Source organism: Petromyzon marinus, chromosome 4 (genome assembly GCF_048934315.1).
Source record: "Petromyzon marinus isolate PM22_M1 ecotype Great Lakes invasive population chromosome 4, UKy_Petmar_22M1.pri1.0, whole genome shotgun sequence".
Lineage (NCBI taxonomy): Eukaryota > Metazoa > Chordata > Hyperoartia > Petromyzontiformes > Petromyzontidae > Petromyzon > Petromyzon marinus.
The window spans coordinates 4529123-4551696 of record NC_133670.1 but is presented as its reverse complement, the minus strand read 5'-3'; the positions used below and the strand labels follow the sequence as shown (position 1 = coordinate 4551696).

General features: G+C 45.4%; 1 protein-coding gene across 1 annotated transcript in view; it reads left to right on the top strand.

Annotated features, from left to right (window-relative positions):
• LOC142906426 (uncharacterized) overlaps positions 1-22574 on the top strand; it is a 74694-nt gene that overhangs the window by 24872 nt on the left and 27248 nt on the right. The window lies entirely within an intron of this gene.

The window sequence follows — 22574 nt, the reverse complement described above, 5'->3', positions numbered from 1 at the left end:
TCCCACTTTTGTTCCGTGCCGCTCCACAGATTTCCACGACAGACATCATCATCCGCCCCTTGTCCAACCCACACCACTGCATCACCATAGCCCGGCGACATTCACGGACTGCTCACACACGTGACTCCTGCTGGTCGGGTGACCGTGATGAACTATATGTGTCGCGTTGATGGCCATGTGATGGACATTGCTTTGAGTGGCAGAGCAGGTGGTTGTCATGATTAATACATTTGTGTTGTTATTGGACACTGCAGTGTGCGTGTGAGTTGCTGTGCGGTGCAACAGAGCACGTATTTGGTGTCGATCTTCGCGTGTGTGTGATTGTGTGGAGCGGTAGTGTCATGGTTAACGCTACACCGCGCTTCGAAACCCAGGTTTGACCCGAGTTAGCTTTCCGCACACGGCCACAGCCGGTGCAAGCAGTTGCGCAACTCGGTTGCACACAACTGAAGTCACTCTACACGTGGAAGTCTCTGCAACCAATTTGCTTGGCGATTGGTGGCCAGAACCACGAGCGATCCACACAGCACAGGGTGCTGGTCAGTCTGACCAACCACCCATTTCACCTGACTTTCCACAAAATCACCATTAATGTTCCTTTCCCGGGCAGTGACACCAACTCTGCCAAAGTGTGTTAGGAACTAATGCTGTGTATGTTCGGCAGAAACTCTGCACGATTCTGCTGATAAGACACTTAATTTCGAAACCATTTGAGAATGTCGTATTTATAATAAACGTGCACCATTTTTTAGCTGCTTGCCGCCCCTGTACATAGTACCTCTGTATTGATTACAAGTCCTGTGTGCTCACCATTGTACCATGGCATGTGCCTAGGTGGCACTACCGGATGGCTCCCATCCATAGCTGCCAGGCCATCGGCCAGCGCGATAAATATTCGACGCCAACCAACAAATATTTATTCCCACGAGGGGTGACGGGGACCGAACCAGGGATGTCCAGAGCAATCAACTCGTTAATGCGGGAGACCTGAATAGTTCCCGGCGCGTGACACAGTAACGCTGTTCGGCTGGCGACAGCACTCTGCTGCCGTATGCAACAACACACTCCACCCCGTTGACAACCTGGGACAGAACCGCGCCAATGCTGGTGTTGGTTGCGTCAGTATCAAGGACGCACGGCATGGCAAAGTCAGAGTAGCGGAGGGGAATTGCGAAGCGCAACAAATGCGGCTTCCTCCTCCCCCCAATGAAACCTCTGACCCATAACCGTCAAGGCGTGGAGAGGTTTTGCGAAGGTAGCGAACCCAGTGACAAACCGGCGATAATAAGACGCAAAACCAATAAAACTCTGCACCTGCATCATCAACGTGGGGGTCGGCCACGTCCGAACACACGTGGTTTTGTCGGGATCTATCGCAATGCCCGATTTACTGACAATATGACCGAGATACCGCACGGATTTCTAAAGGGGGTAACACTTCTGCGGCTTGAATTTGAGATGGGCCGCTCGCATTTTAAGAAAGACAGCGCGTAACCAATCAAGATGTTCTTTGAACGTACGGCTGAAGACGATGACATCGTCGAGGTATTGTAAGCATGAGTCCCATTGAAGTCCAGCCAGCACCAGCTCCATCAGTCATTGGAACGTAGCCGGTGCTGCGTGGAGTCCCATGGGAAGCTGATTTAATTCAAACAGGCCTTGAGGTGTTCGAAAAGCCGTTTGGGTTTAGAGGCCTCATTTAGTGGCAAATGCCAAAATCCGGACAGGAGATCAAGGGTGGAGAAGTTCTGTGCTCCCGCCAGAGCGTCCAGGGAATCGTCCATCCGAGGGAGAGGATACGCGTCAGCCACCGATATCTTATGAAGCTTCCTAAAGTCGACACACAACTGCAAGCTACCATCGTGCTTCTTAATGTGGTGGGTAATTGTCAGGCGTAATACGCCGCCACCACTACTGGAAAATATGTAGCTGCAGTCAGGGCCCAACAGGCGGCAATAGCGGGTCCGGCCTGTACCAAGTAGGACTCGTAGGTAAGGCAATTTGGAGGGCGGTTTGGAACCGGAGGTGGACACCCCAGGCCCCCAGTTGGGGCTGGGGGATTGCGCCGACATCCCCGGGGCCGGTGGGTCGTCGTCCTCTTCATCTGGAGACCTGGTACGTATTGTTCGCCTAGTCTCCATAATCTATAGTTAATTAACTAACGTTTGGCCACTTTCAACACCAGTTGTAGTGGGCTCAAATGGAGACTCAGGCTTCTATAGGAGACAACACGTTTATTTAACATTAACACGCTAAAACTAGATTCAAAGTTTTCGTGACTGCAGGAATTACTCTTTGGTTTTTTCGGTTAAGTCACGTTGACAGAAAAAAAATTAAATAATAGAATACGCCGTTTTTCTAGTGTCGCTCCTCCTATAATTTTGTTGACGGACAAATGGACAAAGGGCACAATAGCTTAGTGTTTGTGTATGTATATGTTATGTTTTTAAGAGAAGACAAGTTTGTAAATATATTTTTGCCCCGGGAAACGCTGGGTACTTCCCGCTGGTACTGATATTAAAATATATATTTTAAACTGTGCCAAAATCAATCAAAACGAACAACAGTAGATCAGAATTAAATCTACAATGCTTGATATTTTATCATCCGCATAGGCGAGTGATGGTCAGGATGTTGTGTATGTGTAGTCACATAGAATTGGTCACTACGTAGCATAGCGCTGGCTGCTGGCAGGGAAGGGGATCTGCAGAGTGAAGCAGCCCTGATTGACAGCAGACCACGTGATAGACCTGAGAAGGATCTCGGGTAGGACACGTCGAGATCCTGCTAGTAGATTCTAGAAGGGGAGCGTGGCCGGAGGGGAGCGAGGCCGCGCTAAGAGGATTAAAGGGGACCCCGAGCAGGGGATGAGGGCCATCGTTTGGAGTGGGATCGCCGTCGTCGTCGTCGTCGTTGCTGTTGAAGATCGTCGCCTTCGCCGCTGTTGTCATCCACTTGATAATTGTGCTGCTAGCAGTAGTTGCCTGTCTTAGTTCAGCGCCGTCAGTGTCAGATGGCGAGCGTTGTGTTGTAGGCTAGCCACGAGTGAGAGTTGCGTTTAAGCGAGGGACAGAGCGTTGTATTACAGCAGAGAGTGTGTAACAGTATGCTCGGTGTGTAATTAAAGAATTGCCTCGAAGAAGTTACATCTCCAAGTTAGTCACTATATATTTTTTCATGGGCATGGCTAGAGTTGTCACCTGTCCAGGAATTACCATTTGTGTTTAGGTGGTGGGTATTCATTCTTACGAGATATAGCACCCACATTGTGTCGTTTACTGTGTAGTTCTGATAATTCTAGACTGAGTGCTGACTGAGAAATCTGTCCAGGCTTGGTCTACAGTCAAAAATGTGGCAATCTCATAGCAGCACCCTCCTGCGTCTCCAGTGTGAATATGCTGTAGAGTAAGTTTTCAACGCAGCGTATGTTTGCATGCTGAACTTCTTTCGCACCGTACGCAGGCAACCATGCTTATTGGAGGTGCGGGGGAATAACAAATTGAACAAAAAGAACAGGGACACAACTTGAAAACATAGAAGTGCATTTATACGTGGGGCGGTTGTTGAAGGGGGAGAGGGATGAAAATTATTAAGAGAGGCGTATCAGGGCAGAGCACAGTGCTGATTGGAATCTGAACTTAAATCATGAAACGTAACAAAGCCATTTTCCTAAAGCAGAACGTTTTTTAATCAGTGGATATGACCTGCAACAACAGATGCATCACAAACATGGCCATTGACGAAGACAATGGAACCAATGTTGAGAAGTGCACAAGGAAGCATAGAGATGCACATGCTAGGAATTAAACTGAGAATGGAAGACGGACACGTCAATTGGACATCATATGCAAATTAAAGGCATAATTTTAGTTTAGAAAGGTGGGGTGAGGCAGGACACACAACTTGAAGAGATGACGGCCGGTGGTCGTGACTAACGTGGGAATGGGAGCTAAAGGAGGGAACACAACCAATAGAGCATCCACTGCGAAGATGGATCGAATAAATCAACCGGTGGGCAGTAGCCAGACAGATTTTTGCATTGCAAATCCGCAAGAGATGGTGATGGCTTCGGACAGAAGTGGAGAAATCACGGCTGGAGATGGTGACGGCTGCATAAGCAGCTTTGGAAAACATTTACACGATATCACCTTCAAAAACAACCATTCACTAAAACACATTTTCATTAAATGTGTATTCAGAAAGATAAACTAAAACAGTACAGGAATTATATCGTCTTTATTTTGCAAATTTTACAATAAAGGGTATTTTTTTCATTGCACTAGTTTAAGATAAAAACATTTTTTGCCGAAATAATGACATTAATAGGCACATTAATTGAAAGTGCAATTTTAAATAAACCGTGTAATTATTCGATAGTTTTGGTTAGAGTCTGTGCCTGTGTTAGAGTGCCAGAAAAAGTCCTGGCAAGGATTATTCAACATCACCTTGCCAGGCATGCTGAGAAGAGGATTGGGGAGCCCCATTGTGGTTTCAGGCCAGGGCAGCCACAGATGCCACATCTTCCTTCCGTTTGCTACAGCAGAGGAGTGTTGAATTCCGACAGGACTTACATCTCTGCTTTATTGACCTGGTCAATGCCTATGATACCATCAATAGGTCTGGACTCTGGGTTGTTCTTCATGCTTTCGGAGTCTCTGACTCTCTGCTCACAATAATTAAGGACTTCCATGATATTGAGCAGGGCCGAGTAAAGCTACTTGGCCGGAAGACAAAGCTATTCCCCGTTAACCTTGGGGTTCGACAGTAATGTCCTCTGGCTCCATACACTGTTTAAAATATTTTTGGTCCACGTCGTTCGAGAAACCTTCCATGTCCGTACCGGAGCAATCTATATCTGATATAGATACAATGGGAGGCGGATTGATGCCCGGGTGCGCTTGAGAGCTTGCTCCCGATTTGTCATCCATGTTACGTATGCGAATGATCTAGACCTGGAGCGTGCCACTAGACAGGGGTGGGGAACGTCCGGCCGGCCGGCCATGAGGCCTGCGAAATCATTTGGTCTGGCCCTGCCAAGGCAACCGCAGGCGGGACTCGAAATTCAATCAATCTTGGAGCAAACCTGGAAAAGCAGTTGCGAGTAGCAACATCATCAATACCAGCTAACATCATCAATGCCAGCTAATATCTCCACACGCCTCACCAAAGAGAAGCAGTTCCAGCCATCGCATTAGGGGTGAGTTAACTAAATGTTTGACCAAATATAATAGGCTCATTTTTAAGTTGATGATTTTGTATGGCCCGCGAATGATGTTATAAATATCCAAATGGCCCTTGGCACAAAAAAGGTTCCCCACCCCTGCACTAAGAGGTGGGGCCTTAACCATCAGCCCCACCAAAACTAAGCACCTGCCTCGCTATGTTGTGCCATTAAACAAGGGGTGGGCAATTTTTTTTACTCGCGGGCCACAATGGGTTCTAAAATTTGACAGAGGGGCCGGGCAAGGAACAGATGGATGGAGTGTTTGTGTGAACTAATATAAATGACATGTAAAAATCATTACATGAAAGGATTTGGCCTTTAACAGGTAGCAAAGCATTTATTTGCAAGGCAATTTAACAAATTGCACGAACATGAACAATACAAAAACATGTCGTAACGTGACTGATCAAACATCATGAAAACATCTGAGGCCTGCGCCCAAACCAATTACCACATTCCCGGACAAAGTGCTCCATCTAATGGGGAAATGAGGGCATTACAGGTGAAAGGTAAAATTTAATTTAATAATATTTGGACAAGTTCGGGGGGCCGGATTAAAAAGCCCAGCCTATGTCTGCATTAAACCCTCCACCCCTTAACTCCCCATTGGTAATGGGGCAGTTGTAAATTGGATGGTTTTCCACATCTGGATAGTGTGCTTATGACCAACTCCGGTTTGACAGAAGAGATCTCACTCCGAATCAGTCGAGCGGCATTATCTTTTCATCGGTTGCATGACGCTGTGTGGAAGCTACCTGATATCTGTCGCTCCACAGCAGTCTTCGGATCTTCTCGGCCACGGTCATGCCCTTCCTTCTCGATGCTTGCCAAACGTGGACCCCCCTAATGGAACATCTTCGCCGGTAATAAACATTCAGGATGGCCTTCCTACGATCCATCCTGTGTTTAACCAGGCTGGATTGTGTGAGCTCACAATCCTTTACAGATCTGGACAAAGTCCCATCGGTAAGCGCCTCCAGCAGGTAATGCTACATTGGCTGGGTCATGTACCACGCCTCCCTAACCACTGCATTAAAGGGGTCTAAACAGGCGCGGCACGGGCTAGAGAAGAGATTAAATGATGTGGTACAAGAGGATGTGGAACTGAATTGACTTGCGAATGACTGGTACCAGCAGTGTAAAGAGCGGCCTATGTGGAGGAGACTCATGATGGACGATACTGGGCAGTTGGAGGTAGTCGCCCTCCAGCAACAACAGAGGGCAGCAGAGAGACGCTCACAACAACGAGCAGAGCCTCAGGCGGATAAAACACATCAAGTTGGCACAGTAGGGGAGGCACAGCTGACGCATCTGCCACTCATCTCTGTCAAACCATGGCAGCTGAATCTGACCCGTGATCACGTGGCCATAAAGTGCACTTAGCCTGGCACAAGTGCCGTGGCAACGTCACCGCCACTTAGTGGCGTTTGTTGTCCGTGTGTGTGTGTGCAATTGTGGTGACTCATTTCGCCCCTTACGACAAGCCAGCATCAGGATGCAAGGTATTTGAACATAAAATGTTTTTATAAATTTGTATGTATTTTATGTTTCACACAACGATCCCGACAGTCCTCGACTTATGAACTCAATTAGTTCCTGGGACCCGTTCGTGAGTCAAACGGTTTGTAAGTGGGAACACAATAATGTACACACGTGCGCGCACGCACACACGAGCACAAACACTGGAAGCGCGAGGATGACACAACTCGTGGAGGATCGCTCCGCTGAAAAAAGAATAGATCCTCGGTTCAGTTTGCAAGTGCGAGTTCGCGTTGTAATTCTCAATGTTAAAACATGTTTCATGGTAGCTGGTTCCTAAGTGCGGAAATTCGTAAGTCGAGTGTTCGTAAGTCGATGCCTGCATGTATGTGTAATGTTTATTTGTTACTGTAAACGGAAAAATCCGTGTAGCCAGTAACCCAGCTAGTTTCGGTGGAAACAGCTGGAACCCACTAACAGAGTTAATGTTGTGGTGGAGAGAAACCCAGCCAGTAAGGAAACTCGAGGCATAGATTATTGTAATAGTAGTATGACTTACATTGCTATAGCAGCGTTGATGAAAAATACTTGAATAACACATTTAGCATTATCTTATTGCAATATATTAAAGTGTAATGGCAAATTAAAACGACGCGAAACAATTTAGCAATCCTGTACAGCGATACACGTAATCAAATTAAGTTAATTGCAAACGCTGAAACACGTACATATTAGTGAACATATCGTGGATAGAAGAAACTGATTAAACAAAATATCCATACAATTAAAACATCAATGAAGCAGGTTGCTGGAATGGATGCTCCAGGCGCCACTCTACGCGTGAGTGGTGCCAGTGGACTGAGAGGCCGTGCCAGGAGTCGCTGTCGCTGGCTGCTCAATGACTACCACCCTCTCGGCCGCTGCAGGGAGGGCGCGGCGCTGAGCCTTGAACTTCAGCTTCCCGTCTTCAGTCAAGCAGCAGCTCACGCTCTGCGGGTCCACGTCCCTGGGCAGCTGCGTCTCCCTGTGGAACTCCTGGCAGCTGTGGCTGTAGCTGCCGCTGCTGACTTCTCCGCTCTTCACCTCGCGCCGTCCGGCCACCACCAGCTTGTCTCCAGACACCTTCACGGCCAGGTCCTGTGGGGAGAAGTCCTGCACGTCCAGGGACGCGACAAACCCGCCTCCCTGCTCCTGTGGATCTTCAATCTGGAACCCACTGCTCACGGCCGGCTGCTGCAGCAGTGCATCTCCGAGGCTGCCCGGAGCCCGCGTGTGGCTGCTGAGCTGATCGACTCCACGGAAGATTCTCTCCATCCTCTCAATCTCGCTCCTCATGTCTCGCTGCAGCTGCTGGAAGAGACTTTCACCGCGGGGGTTCCAGACCGGCCAGCCTGGCCAGACGTTCCTCTCCTTCACGTGCATCGCAGGGAAGTAAACACTCAGGGCCATGCTTGTTGATGTGCTAGTTTAGAGAAGACGTCACACAGCTGAACCCCAGGTTTGAGTCACTGCTATTTGCTGTGGATGAGGGAAGCCCTGGGAGCAGCTGCGTCATTCTGGACGATTCTGGCTCCCCTGGAATCTGCTCGTAGCTACTGCCAGGGCTATAAAAGCAGCTCCTGTAGCTGCACTGGCAGAACATCGGCAGAGGAAGGAGCAGCGCTCACAGCGCTAACAGGTGAAGCAAGCGTCACTGTGGAGCACATCAACAAGCAAGCATAAGATGTCCTTAATTAACGCTAAGACACATATTAATCAAAAACGCAAGACACCTATTAGCAACATCAGTAAGGATGAGCGTTTTTTGCTTTCTCAATTAAAAAAGAGAGAGGACATCGTCATCATCTCAGCCGACAAGGGCAATTTCACTGTCCTCATGGAAAAAAAACACATACAATAACAAAATTCAGGACCTACTGAATGATGGTAGATTTACCAAAATCAATAGAGATCCCACCAACCGCCTTGTTACAAAAACCAACAATATCATCACTGATTCAACATCTTTAATCGAACCAACCAAGCGGCTTTCCTTAAACCCTCTGCTGCTAGACCACCCAGACTTTATGGCTTACCAAAAATCATAAAGAAGATACACCCCTTCATCCTATCGTCTTCATTATTGACTCACTCACCTACAAACGGGCCCCATTTCTGTCTCAGACCTTACAACCATTCACTGGTAAGACCACCTCAGCTGTACTTAAATCAGCTCACTTGGTATCGTTAATTAAGGACATCTCACTATTTCCAGGTGATTTGCTTGTCAGTTTCGATCTAGTATCGTTGTTTACTAAAGTTCCTGTGCCTTACACCATTGCAATCATTGACGATTTGGTCCAACAAGGATTGAATGCTGATGTACCGGCCCTGGTTGGACACTGCCTCACCAACACTTACTTCACCTGGAATGGAACACTATACAAAGAAGTTGAAGCTACCCCAATGGGTTCGCCCTTATCTCCAGTTGAAGCCAATTTTTAATGGAAACATATTTTGAGACAGATGCCATCCAGGCATCCACCCTACGTCCTTGTCTAAGAGGTACATAGATGACACGTTCGTCATCTGGCCACATGGCCTACCAGCTTTGGGCCAATTCTTCAACCACATCAATTCCATACACCCAGCGATCAAATTCACCATGGAGGTGGAAAAGGATGGCAAATTACCATTCTTGGATGTTTTCATCGTATAGAGACCAGATGGCTCAATGGGACAATCTGTCTACAGGAAAGCCACCCATACGAATGCCTAACAAAACCTGACTCCCACCACCATCCATCCCAGCAGAATTCTCTCATCAAAACTCTACACCATAGAGCTCGATGTATTTCCGACCATCACCACCTAGCCAGTGAACTGGAACACGTACACCAAGCCCTTAAAATGAATGGATATTCAGAATACACAATCCGAAAAGCTATCACCCCAACTGTTGGGAAAGAACCATCTCAGGAACCAATCAAAACCATCACCTTGCCATATATAGCAGGGGTCACCAAAAATATTTCTAAACTCATGAGGAAACACAAGATCCAGGTTCGATTCAACACAGTACATACAATTTGTGATCTGATCCCATCTGTGAAGGATGTGATCCCTGACATGCAATACCCCGGCGTCTAAAAACTAAGCTGCGTCTGCGGCAGTAGTTACATTGGGGAAACTAAGTGACATGTCTCGGACTATGTTCGTGAACATAAGCCAGATCTGAAACACGGTAGGACCAATACCTCAGCCGTGGCTGATCATTGTTTTAATGCTGTGGGCATACACGAAATTGATTTTTCCAAGACGAAGGTACTCTTCAAACCCACTGCCTATCAGCAAAGATTCGTTCATGAATCAATGCAGATGTGTAAACACAGACACAATTTCAACCGAGAAGATGGGTACAAACTGAGCAATCATTGGAAGGACATTATTAATCAGTTTAAGTCATAACGGGCCATTATGTTCCCAGCCTACCACCTTCCAATTTTAGTTGTTTTTTTCGGCTCTCTGAGTTTTTTACATTAACAGATGTCATTTCTCACTAACACAGCTACCTCGTGTGCCATCCTCGAGGCTGCTGCTTCAGGATCTCCCATTAACATACTAATCTCTCACATTAACATAGCCACCTTGGCGCACTTGCCGTGAAGGAGTCTCGGCGATCTTGCATTGACATGCTAATTTCTGCCTGGCAGCCCTGTGATTGGTGGAAAGCCCACCACCGCCGCGGTCGCTACCCACCACTTGCAATGGCATTGGCTGCTGACATTTGGGCTATGCCCTTTTCAAACCTTTATAAGCAGTTGTCTTTAGCAGCTAACCCCACTTTTCCTGATGACGACCGCTCATGTTGCGATTGAAACGTCGTGAAATTTTTATTATTTTTTTGGTTATTTTTTCTCTCTACGTGACTTTACCGAAAGACCCAAACAATATGAATTCCTGCAGACATGAACGCTTTAAGTCAAGGTTGATTAAATGGCAAGTATTGGAGATTTAATTCTGATACAATTATGTTCGTTTTTATTGATTTTGGTGCAGTTTATAATAATTATTTTATATCAGTATTTACGTAACTACACTCATTTCCATTCGGCTGTACTCAGCTCACCATTCCTTTGAACTAATAAAAAACTTCTGCTTAACAATTATTAAACATCCTCAGTTGTGTGTCATTAGGTTCAGTATACAAACTGGACTAACAACATTTGGTTTTATGCAACAAAAACTTTATTTCAAAATGTATTTTTAAAAAAGTGTACTGACGAAAGCAACAAATTTGACGTTCTAAATTATATTGTACGTGTACTGCATACAATGTTAACAGTAAGAGCTCAAAGCAGGAACGTACATGTTCACCAAATAACTATATTCGTGTGTAAACAATAAATTGCTTACAATATTGTACTTAATGTTGCCCGGTGAAATGAATTCTAAATCTAATGAGTCGCATTGAAAATAACATCCTACAGGCTGTTAATATTACTGTTTAGATACGACACATTACATGTCTTTAACATTCTCATGAAGACAAATTACAAAATGCATGACATTGTATCACACTGAATTCCAGCACGAATACTGTTAAATAGTTAGACTACTGGAATGGATGCTCCAGGCACCACTCTACGCGTGAGTGGTGCCAGTGGACTGAGAGGCCGTGCCAGGAGTCGCTGTTGCTGGCTGCTCAATGACCACCACCCTCTCGGCCGCTGCAGGGAGGGCGCGGCGCTGAGCCTTGAACTTCAGCTTCCCGTCTTCAGTCAAGCAGCAGCTCACGCTCTGCGGGTCCACGTCCCTGGGCAGCTGCGTCTCCCTGTGGAACTCTTGGCAGCTGTGGCTGTAGCTGCCGCTGCTGACTTCTCCGCTCTTCACCTCGCGCCGTCCGGCCACCACCAGCTTGTCTCCAGACACCTTCACGGCCAGGTCCTGTGGGGAGAAGTCCTGCACGTCCAGGCTGGCCGGTCTGGAACCCCCGCGGTGAAAGTCTCTTCCAGCAGCTGCAGCGAGACATGAGGAGCGAGATCGAGAGGATGGAGAGAATCTTCCGTGGAGTCGATCAGCTCAGCAGCCACACGCGGGCCCCGGGCAGCCACGGAGACGCACTGCTGCAGCAGCCGGCCGTGAGCAGTGGGTTCCAGATTGAAGATCCACAGGAGCAGGGAGGCGGGTTTGTCGCGTCCCTGGACGTGCAGGACTTCTCCCCACAGGACCTGGCCGTGAAGGTGTCTGGAGACAAGCTGGTGGTGGCCGGACGGCGCGAGGTGAAGAGCGGAGAAGTCAGCAGCGGCAGCTACAGCCACAGCTGCCAGGAGTTCCACAGGGAGACGCAGCTGCCCAGGGACGTGGACCCGCAGAGCGTGAGCTGCTGCTTGACTGAAGACGGGAAGCTGAAGTTCAAGGCTCAGCGCCGCGCCGTCCCTGCAGCGGCCGAGAGGGTGGTGGTCATTGAGCAGCCAGCGACAGCGACTCCTGGCACGGCCTCTCAGTCCACTGGCACCACTCACGCGTAGAGTGGTGCCTGGAGCATCCATTCCAGTAGTCTAACTATTTAACAGTATTCGTGCTGGAATTCAGTGTGATACAATGTCATGCATTTTGTAATTTGTCTTCATGAGAATGTTAAAGACATGTAATGTGTCGTATCTAAACAGTAATATTAACAGCCTGTAGGATGTTATTTTCAATGCGACTCATTAGATTTAGAATGTTTCATTTCACCGGGCAACATTAAGTACAATATTGTAAGCAATTTATTGTTTACACACGAATATAGTTATCTGGTGTACATGTACGTTCCTGCTTTGAGCTCTTACTGTTAACATTGTATGCAGTACACGTACAATATAATTTAGAACGTTTAATTTGTTGCTTTCGTCAGTACACTTTTAAAAAAATACATTTTGAAATAAAGTTTTTGTTGCATAAAACCAAATGTTGTTAGTCCAGTTTGTATACTGAACCTAATGACACACAACTGAGGATGTTTAATAATTGTTAAGCAGAAGTTTTTTATTAGTTCAAAGGAATGGTGAGCTGAGTACAGCCGAATGTAAACGAGTGTAGTTACGTAAATACTGATATAAAAATAATCATTTGAAACTGCGCCAAAATCAATAAAAACTAACATAATTGTATCAGAATTAAATCTCCAATACTTGCCATTTAATCAACCTTGATTCAAAGCTTTCATGACTGCAGGAATTCATATTGTTTGGGTCTTTCGGTAAAGTCACGTAGAGAGAAAAAATAACAAAACATAATAAAAAATATCACGACGTTTCAATCGCAACACGAGCGGTCGTCATCAGGAAAAGTGGGGTTAGCTGCTAAAAACAACTGCTTATAAAGGTATAAAGGTTTGAAAAGGGCGTGGCCCAAATGTCAGCAGCCAATGCCAATGCAAGTGGTGGGTAGCGACCGCGGCGGTGGTGGGCTTTCCACCAATCACAGGGCTGCCAGGCAGAAATTAGCATGTCAATGCAAGATCGCCGAGACTCCTTCACGGCGAGTGCGCCAAGGTGGCTATGTTAATGTGAGAGATTAGCATGTTAATGGGAGATCCTGAAGCAGCAGCCTCGAGGATGGCACACGAGGTAGCTGTGTTAGTGAGAAATGACATCTGTTAATGTAAAAAATCAGAGAGCCGAAAAAACCAACTAATATCAAGGTGGTAGGCTGGGAACATCATGGCCCGTCATGACTTAAACTGGTTAATAACGTCCTTCCAATGATTGCTCAGTTTGTACGCAAGTCGGTTGAAATTGTGTCTGTGTTAACACATCTGGACGGCTTCATTAACGAATCTTTGCTGATAAGCAGTCGGTTTGCAGAGTAACTTCGTCTTGGAAAAATCAATTTCGTGTATGCCTACAGCATTAAAACAATGATCAGCCATGGCTGAGGTATTGGTCCTACCGTGTTTCAGATCTGCCTTATGTTCACGAACACGGTCCGAGACATGTCACTTAGTTTCCCCAATGTAACTACTTCCGCAGACGCAGCTTAGTTTTTAAACGTCGGGGTATTGCATGTCAGGGATCACATCCTTCACAGATGGGATCAGATCACAAATGTTATGTACTGTGTTGAATCGAACCTGGATCTTGTGTTTGCTCATGATTTTGGAAATATTTTTGGTGACCCCTGCTATGTATGGCAAGGTGATGGTTTTGATTGGGTCCTCAGATGGTTCCTTCCCAATGGTTGGGGTGATAGCTTTTCGGATTGTGTAGTCTAAATATCCATTCATCTTGAGGCCTTGGTGTACGTGTTCCAGTTCACTGGCTAGGCGGTGATGGTCGGAAATACATCGAGCTCTATGGTGTAGAGTTATGATGAGAGAATTCTTCTGGGATGGATGGTGGTGGGAGTCAGGTTTTGTTAGGCATTCATATGGGTGGCTTTCCTGTAGACAGAGTGTACCATTGAGCCATCTGGTCTCTGTACGATTAACACATCCAAGAATGGTAATTTGCCATCCTTTTCCATCTCCATCGTGAATCTGATCGCTGGGTGTATGGAATTGATGTGGTTGAAAAATTGGCCCAGATCTGGTAGGCCATGTGGCCAGATGACGAACGTGTCATCTATGTACTTCTTAGACAAAGACGTAGGGTGGATGCCTGGATGGCATCTGTCTGAAAACATTTTTCCATGAAAACATTGGCTATAACTGGAGATAAGGGAGAACCAATTGGGGTAACTTCACCTTGTTTATAGAATGTTCCATTCCAGGTGAAGTAAGTGTTGGTGAGGCAGTGTCTAACCAGGGCCGGTACATCAGCATTCAATTCCAGTTTGGAGCAAATCTTCAATGATTGCAATGGTGTCAGGCACAGGAACTTTGGTAAACAACGATACTAGATCGAAACTGACAAGCAAATCACCTGGAAATGGTGAGATGTCCTTAAATAACGATACCAAGTGAGCTGATTTAAGTACAGCTGAGGTGGTCTTACCAGTGAATGGTTGTAAGGTCTGATACAGAAATGGGGCCAGTTTGCAGGTGGGTGAGTTAATGATGAAGACGATAGGATGAAGGGGTGTATCTTCTATATGGATTTTTGGTAAGCCATAAAATCTGGGTGGTCTAACATTCAGAGGGTTTTAAGGAAAGCCGCTTGGTTGGTTCGATTAAAGATGTTGAATCAGTGATGATATTGTTGGTTTTTGTAACAAGGCGGTTGGTGGGATCTCTATTGATTTTGGTACAGCTACCATCATTCAGTAGATCCTGAATTTTGTTATTGTATGTTTTTTTTTTCCATGATGACAGTGACATTGCCCTTGTCGGCTGAGAGGATGACGATGCCCTCTCTCTTTCTTAATTGAGAAAGCTCAAAGCGCACATACTTACTGATGTTGCTAATAGGTGTCTTAGCGTTTTTGATTAATATGTGTCTTAGCGTTAATTAAGGACATTTTTCGATTTGAAGCTTTCGTGACTGCAAGGATTCATCTTATTTGGTTCTTTCAGTAAAATCACGTAGAATGAGAATAAAATAATAAAATATAACAATAAAATTCTCACGACGTTTCGGCCACAACACAATTGGCCTTCTTCAGGTGAAGGAACAAAAAACAGTCGGGACGACAGAGCTCCAATGAACGCTGCTAAGATTCGTAGCGTCTTTTAAGCTGGTTGAGAGAAGAGAGGCACCTTGACAAAGGGGTTAACATATCAAACAGGAGAATTTATCATTGAAATAGCTGAGGGATTTAGCTTGTGACTGGTCACAGAAATAGCTATGTTAAAGTCAAAGCCTACACATCCACAGAGGCACCTAGTACAAATCAAACGGGAGAATTTAGCATTGAATAGCTGAGGGATTAGCTTGTGACTGTCGGGACGACAGAGCTCCAATGAACGCTGCTAAGATTCGTAGCGTCTTTTAAGTTGGTTGAGAGAAGAGAGGCACCTTGACAAAGGGGTTAACATATCAAACAGGAGAATTTATCATTGAAATAGCTGACGGATTTAGCTTGTGACTGGTCACAAAAATAGATATGTTAAATTCAAAGCCTACACATCAACAGAGGCACCTAGTACAAATCAAACAAGAGATTTTAGCATTGAATAGCTGAGGGATTAGCTTGTGACTGGTCAACGAAATAGCTATGTTAAAGTCAAAGCCTACACATCCACCGAGGCACCTCGTACAAGGATGCAAAAAGGGGGATGCAACAACTCAAATATCATACAGTAAACCGATGTGAAAAAACCTGAGTCCAAATTACATCAATATAATAAATGTACTCAATATATTCTTCAATAAGCAGAGCTCATAACAGCAACTGGGTATGCACTACACTATATAATGAATACCATATAGTAAACAGATAAAAAAAACTAAAATATAAACTACCTCAATGTTAACAATAAACTCTATATATTCTCCAATCAGCTGAGCTACCAACAATAAGTCGTTATATATCACGATGCTATATGGCGAAAAAATGGGTGGATTCTTACCCTCCACATCAGCACCACGGACAGCTACCAGCCCCGTTCAGACGGATGAGTCCATCCATGGTCGGAACAGAAGGAGGAGAGAAATAGCTACGAGGCGCTGTTATAATCATGTTATAAACCATACCATTAACCGTGGTGTGAGAAGTATTAAGAGTCAATGCCAGCGAAAGAGCTGCGGTCTGAAGGTCACCATAAAATAATTAATTAAGAACCGAAATGGTTTAAAACATCTTTCCAATGGTTACTAAGCCAGAATCCATCTTCTCGGTTGAAATTGTCTCTGTGCTTGTAAATGTGGATAGCCTCATGAACGAATCTCTCATGGTAGCCGGTTGGCTTGCAAAGAACCTCCGTCTTGGAGAAGTCAATGTCATGTGAGCCCACTGAATTATAACAGTGATCTGCCACGGCGGAGGAGTTCGTTCTACTGTGTTTCAAGTCTGCTTTATGTTCGCGGATGCGGTCCGAGATATGTCGTTTGGTTTCTCCAATGTAGCTACTACCACAGAGGCACTTTAGTTTGTAAACACCCGGTTACTGTATGTCTGGAACAGCATCTTTTACAGATGGAACCAGATCACGGATTTTATGTACTGTGTTGAATCGGATCTGGATCTTGTGTTTATTCAGGATTTTGGAGATCTTTTTAGTGACCCCTGCAATGTAGGGTAAGGTGATGGTTTTGAGTGGCTCCGCAAGAGGATCCTTCTTCATGACTGGAGTGATGGCTTTGCAGATTGTGTAGTCGGAGTAACCATTAGCCCTGAGAGCCTGGTGTACGTGTTTGAGTTCACTGGTAATGTGTTCCTGGTCGGAAATGCATTGGGCTCCATGGTATAGAGTCTTGATGAGGGAGCTCTTCTGGGATTGATGGTGGTGGGAATCCGGTTTCAAGTAAGCATCTGTATGGGTAGCTTTCCTGTAGACAGAGTGGCTCATTGAACCATCAGGTCTCCTTTTAATTAAGATATCCAAAAAGGGTAGCTTTCCATCTTTTTCCACCTCCATGGTGAATTTGATCGCTGGGTGTATGGAATTGATGTGGTTGAAGAATTGGCCCAGAGCTGGTAGGCCATGTGGCCAGATGACGAACGTGTCATCTATGCACCTCTTAGACAAGGACGTAGGGTGGATGCCTGGATGGCATCTGTCTCAAAACATTTTTCCATGAAAACATTGGCAACAACTGGAGATAAGGGCGAATCCATTGGGGTAGCTTCAACTTGTTTGTACAATGTTCCATTCCAGGTGAAGTAAGTGTTGGTGAGGCAGTGTCTAACCAGGGCCGGTACATCAGCATTCAATCCTTGTTGGACCAAATCTTCAATGATTGTAATGGTGTCAGGCACAGGAACTTTGGTAAACAACGATACTAGATCGAAAGTGACAAGCAAATCACCTGGAGATAGTGAGATGTCCTTAATTAACGATACCAAGTGAGCTGATTTAAGTACAGCTGAGGTGGTCTTACCAGTGAATGGTTGTAAGGTCTGAGACAGAAATGGGGCCAGTTTGTATGTGGGTGAGTTAATGATGAAGAAGATAGGATGAAGGGGTGTATCTTCTTTATGGATTTGTGGTAAGCCATAAAATCTGTGTGGTCTAGCAGCAGAGGGTTTTAAGGAAAGCCGCTTGGTTGGTTCGATTAAAGATGTTGAATCAGTGATGATATTGTTGGTTTTTGTAACAAGGCGGTTGGTGGGATCTCTTTTGATTTTGGTACAGCTACCATCATTCAGTAGATCATGAATTTTGTTATTGTATGTTTTTTTTTCCATGATGACAGTGACATTGCCCTTGTCGGCTGAGAGGATGACGATGTCCTCTCTCTTTTTTAATTGAGGAAGCTCAAAGCGCTCATCCTTACTGATGTTGCTAATAGGTGTTTTAGCGTTTTTGATTAATGTGTCTTAGCGTTAATTAAGGACATCTCATGCGTCCATGTTGATGTGCTTCACAGTGAGGCTCGCTTCAGCTGTTAGCACTGCTCCCTGCTCTTCCGATGTTCTGCCAGTGCAGCTACAGGAGCTGCTTTTATAGCCCTGGCAGTAGCTACGAGCAGATGCCAGGGGCAGCCAGAAGAATCCAGAATGACGCAGCTGCTCCCAGGGGCTTCCTCCATCCGCACAGAATCAAGAGCGTGACTCGTGTCTCGGGCTGCAGTCTGTGAGCAGTTTACTGCCATGGAATTCGCTCTGCACTGATAATTCACTATGTAACACGATTTTTGTTCCTGGGTAGTAAGTGTTATTTTCTAATTGCTTATGCCTCAAAACTATATAAAATGGGTATTATTCCCCATAAACTTTGCTTTTGTGACCAGGACTTTACATGAAGGAATGACACAAATGCACACCACGTTTTCTCATTGACAATATGTACATTTCAAAATATCACTGTCCTGGTGTACTATAGTGTATTAAAGTTGTGTCTTGCCTGCTTGTTTCCAATGGAAATATCATTTTTAGTTTAGAGAAGGCGTCACACAGCTGAACCCCAGGTATGAGTCAATGCTATTTGCTGTGGATGAGGGAAGCCCTGGGAGCAGCTGCGTCATTCTGGACGCTTTTGGCTCCCCCTGGCATCTGCTCGTAGTTACTGCCAGGGCTATAAAAGCAGCTCCTGTAGCTGCACTGGCAGAACATCGGCGGAGGAGGGAGCAGCGCCCACAGCTGAAGCGAGCCTCACTGTGAAGCACATCAACAAGCATGGCCCTCAGTGTTTACTTCCCTGCGATGCACGTGATGGAGAGGAGCGTCTGGCCAGGCTGGCCGGTCTGGAACCCCCGCGGTGAAAGTATTTTCCAGCAGCTGCAGCGAGACATGAGGAGCGAGATCGAGAGGATGGAGAGAATCTTCCGTGGAGTCGATCAGCTCAGCAGCCACACGCGGGCTCCGGGCAGCCTCGGAGACGCACTGCTGCAGCAGCCGGCCGTGAGCAGTGGGTTCCAGATTGAAGATCCACAGGAGCAGGGAGGCGGGTTTGTCGCGTCCCTGGACGTGCAGGACTTCTCCCCACAGGACCTGGCCGTGAAGGTGTCTGGAGACAAGCTGGCGGTGGCCGGACGGCGCGAGGTGAAGAGCGGAGAAGTCAGCAGCGGCAGCTACAGCCACAGCTGCCAGGAGTTCCACAGGGAGACGCAGCTGCCCAGGGACGTGGACCCGCAGAGCGTGAGCTGCTGCTTGACTGAAGACGGGAAGCTGAAGTTCAAGGCTCAGCGCCGCGCCCTGCCTGCAGCGGCCGAGAGGGTGGTGGTCATTGAGCAGCCAGCGACAGCGACTCCTGGCACGGCCTCTCAGTCCACTGGCACCACTCACGCGTAGAGTGGCGCCTGGAGCATCCATTCCAGCAACCTGCTTCATTGATGTTTTAATTGCATGGATATTTTGTTAAATCAGTTTCTTCTATCCACGCTATGTTCAGTAATATTTACGTGTTTCAGCGTTCACATTCAACTTCACTGGATTAAGTGTATCGCTGTAAAGGATTGTCAAATCGTATCGCATCGTTTTAATTTGCCATTACACGTTCATATATTCTAATAAGATAATGATAAATGTTATATTCAAGTATTTTTCATCATTACACATGACTATTTTCTACAGTCTAATTTTCGAACTACTATAATACTATACTGTTTGTGTGAATGGTAATGATTTTTGTACTAAAATTCCTTTCAATTTCCTGCAACATTTGCAACTGTTCTTTTTTCTACATTGTGTTTGTTTCATCGTTACTGTGGACCAGAGTTCTGGAGACAGAATTCCCCAAAACTAAGACAACCGGTAACGCGGCCTCATTGCTCCCTGTCCATGACAACTCCCAAGGTGCAGGGCTCACGCCGTCGGCCCTGCCGAGTCACTCCGCACTCAGAATTTGGGATTGGCTTGCAATGATCTAAGGTCAATCTTACCACTTCACATTTCACTTGTATCATCCTTAAATTGGTAGTAAATCCTTCGCTAAGGAATTGGTCCTCAAATCGTGGGGACAAGCGTACCACGGAAAGATTAGTTGCCATTTAATGTTTGCAACACAGAGAATGTAAATAGTTACATGACCACCTCGCTGCTGTAGCAGTGTAAGTCATGCTGCTATTAATATATTCTATGTCTCGAGTTTCCTGGCTGGCTGCTGGCTGTGCTTCTCTCCATCCCAACAATAACTCCGTTGTTAGTGGGTGCAGGAGACAATAGGGACACCAACAAGGTGGGAATAACCAGAACAGTATTTGAAGACTGACACGGTTCATTTAAAATTGCACTTTCAATGTATGCGCCAATTAACGTCATTCTTTTTGACAAAATAACTTGTTTTATCCTAGAGAATTAGAAACTAAACCTTAAGATATTAAACTAGTGCAATTAAAGTGTACGATTAATTATAAAGTTAGCAAAATAAATAAATGATCTAATTCATATACTATATTCTTGGTTCTTTCGGTAAAGTCACGTAGAAGGGAAACAATAAAATAATAAAGATAATCCCTCAGCTATTTGCACAAACCAATCCCTTAGCTATTTCAATGCTAAATTACTAGTTGCCTCTGTGGATGTGTAGGTTTTGACTTTAACATAGCCATTCCTGTGACCAGTCACAAGCTAATCCCTTAGCTATTTCAATGCTAAATTACTAGTTGCCTCTGTGGATGTGTAGGTTTTGACTTTAACATAGCCAATTCCGTGACCAGTCACAAGCTAATCCCTCAGCTATTGATATGTAAACCCCTTTGTCAAGGTGCTTCACTTATCCCAACCAGCTTAAAAGTCTCTACGAATCTTAACATCGTTAATTGAAGCTCTGTCGTCCCGACAGTTACCTTTCACCTAAAGACGGCCGCTTGCGTTGTGGCCAAAACGTCGTGAGAATTTTATCGTGTCATTTTATTATTTTATTCTCATTCTACGTGACTTTACCGAAAGAACCAAAGAAAAGAAAATAATAAAGATATAAAACAATAAAATTATCCAAATCAAAATTCATATACTGTTGATTTATTCACTCCATATCCGCAGTGGACACTGCCGGTTGTGTTCCTTCCATAGCTCCCATTCCCACGTTAGTCTCGACCACCGGCCGTCATCACTTCAAGTTGTGTGTCCTGCCTCACCCCACCTTTCTAAACTAAAATTACGTTCTTAATTTGCATATGAAGTCCAATTGACGTGTCCGTCTTCCAGTATCAGTGTTGTTCTTAGGATGCGCATCATCTCTACGCTTCCTTGTGCATTTCTAAACATTGGTTATATTTTCTGTTTGTGATGCATCTGTTTGAAAAAAACGTTCTGCTTAAGGCATATGGCTCAGTTACGTTTCATTATTAAGTTAAGATAATAATAAGCACTTTGCTCTGCCCTGATACGCCTCTCTTAATCATTTTCATCCCTCTTCCCCTTCAACAACCGCCCTACGTGCAAATGCACTTCTGTGTTTTCAAGGCTGTGTCCCTGTTCTTTTTGCGTTCAGTTTGTCATTCCCCCGCACCTCCATTAAAGCATGGTTGGCAGCGTACGGTGCGAAAGAAGTTCACCATGCAAACATACGCTGCGTTGAAAAATGATTCTACTGATAGCAGACCAAACCTGGACAGATTTCTCAATACGAGTGCAATATCGAGGGTACAGATCAATACGACCTGAACACAGATGCTATTTCTCGGACGGTTGGCAACTCTAGCCATGCCCATACAAACATACACAACATCTTGACCATGAATTGCCTATGCGGCAGATTAAATGTCAAGCATTTTACATTGAATTCCGATCTACTTTTGTTCGTTTTGATTGATTTTGGAGCAGTTTCAAGTAAGTATTTTTTATACAATTATTGTATTGTCATTTACTGTATAATTATGATAATAGACCAAGCACTGAGACATTGCCCAGGGTTGGTCTACAATCGAAAACGTGGCAACCCCATAGCACACCCTCATGTGTTCCAGTGTTAACACATCGTATGTTTGTATCTTGAAATTCTTTCGCACCGTACGTAGCCCACCGTGCTAATCGGAGGTATGAGATAAGGACAAGGAACTAAACACAATAAGCAATTACTTAAGAAGAGTTTCAATTGAGTATGGGATGATTGCGAGTGCTGTCAATATGGCGGTGTTGACAACAAGCATCCACTTGAAACGAACGCGCTTCCGAAAATCTGCGATTTTATCATTTCATGCCGATACGTGGAGATGAGCGGGTTCACCGCGGGTCTTAAACAGCCCTTCCCCAGCCAACATGCACTGGGGGAAATTCCATCAATATTCTCATTAATAATCTGCTTTGGAAGACGAAAAAAGCTAATCCTGCAGGCATCGCGGATAATAAGATTAGAATATTACTTCGCCCCACATCACGGCGGATACGCACGAATGTTGAACGTCTTTGGGGCCGTCTATAAATG